Below are 1,771 nucleotides of genomic sequence, written 5' to 3'. Positions count from 1 at the left end.
TTATTGAGTGACTTTTCATTGTTAATTTTCTAGTAGAAAGTAGGACAAGGAAAAGTAGTTGGTTATATCTTTATATTTTCTTTCACAGGTGTCATTTTATTGGCCAATTTTTAAGAATTTCATGAAAAGATTCTAGATGTCAAAACCTGCAGTTAATGTTCCTGTTTAGAAATACACAAAATAATACCTTTGACGTTGGCAACTCAGATGTATTATTCAGCAAAACAGCAATTACTCATTGTTTTGCACTTACATGTTAAGAACTATGCGACACTTGGTGACACAATAACAAAATTGCAAAGTCAATTATATTTAAAATAGACATCCCAATAAAACATATACAACCAACTCCTTTTACTCTTTTTGAACTGTTTTGTTTTCTCTTTCTGACTAACAGTTAAATCGATAATGTGAATGTTAAATCCAAATATAATAACTGATTCACACACATCATGAGAAAAGGAAAGTTAGAAAATGGGGAGGAAGGGTAACACAAAGGGCGATGTATTCCTGAGAGTACCAGAATCCACCTAGGGAGTTGCCAGAATGTTGCATATTTTTGGAAATGTACATCTATGATGTTCTTTTGCAATTGTCAATCATAGTGGCAAACTCTGAAAGAGCAGTGTCTGCCAAAATTTCAAGCAAAATTTAGGTTGGATGCATACTAATAATTCTAAGCAGAGCTAAAGCAATAAAACCCAAGTAGAGTCAAGATCTTTATATCTAAGAAGGGAGGGTTTCAGGTGGGAGTAGTTGTTTGTTTTATTCTATTTTAAATTGCCCAAGAAGCATTTTTGAAACTTGAACTTCCCAGTAATGAATTCTGCTTCTCAACCCAGCCTGCAGCTTGAACTGAAGTTCCCATCAGAAAATTAAAATGTTTGTCTGGATAAAATAACTTCTAAATGAACTCTCTATTTTTCTTCGTTTCTTTTTGTATTTTCTGCAATGTAGCCCCTCGCAATGATATTAGTTCTAGTGTGGGAAAATATTATAATTGAGATCTGGTAAGTTATTTGCAGACTTCAAGTTTTTCTTTACACTGTGCTGACATTTAGTACAGCCCTGGTGAGGAAAACAATACTACCATTCATAGCTCTAGACGTAGATTTCAATCGACTTAAGCGGGCACAATGAAACTTGGTCATTCACTGGTTACCCATATTGTGTTCTCAAATTTTCTCTCAGCAAAAGTATAATGACTCAGTATTGTATGGTTGCATAGACAAGGGCTCGGAACAAGAGACACTAGTTTTGTCTGACGGTGTGAGAAAGTCGTGAAGGGATCTTTTCTTCCAGATGGTGTTAAATTCAGCTGCCTTTTTAACATTGGCCTTGCACAGCAATCTGCTGCTCCCTTTTCACAAAGACTGCGCTTGGTTCCCACTAGTTAACATGCATACTCACGCAACCTGCAACTTCACTCCAACTGTTTTACAATGCAGTGGTATGCTAAATAAACTTGATCCGGTTTCTGCCAATGTTAAAACTAGCTTTCAAAGAACTACTTAACTGATATTTACACTTCTTTTGACTTATATGTACATGCCTTTGGAATATTTCAGATTTCAAAGAAATATCACCTTATTATAGGGTCATTGTAGAGATTACCTTGGACATCCTTCAGACCCATGCTCAGATACAGTACCTCTCTTCAACACACACAAATAAAACAAAATGTCAGAAGTTTGATGTGCAATAGAAAAAAGAAAAATTGGGACATGTTGCAGCAGGAATAGTGGAACAGCAAAAAATAAAATGAAAATAA

The sequence above is a fragment of the Meles meles genome, chromosome 3, assembly GCF_922984935.1.
Source record: "Meles meles chromosome 3, mMelMel3.1 paternal haplotype, whole genome shotgun sequence".
Lineage (NCBI taxonomy): Eukaryota > Metazoa > Chordata > Mammalia > Carnivora > Mustelidae > Meles > Meles meles.
The sequence above is the reverse complement of the archived record's forward strand: the minus strand, read 5'-3'. Positions refer to the sequence as shown.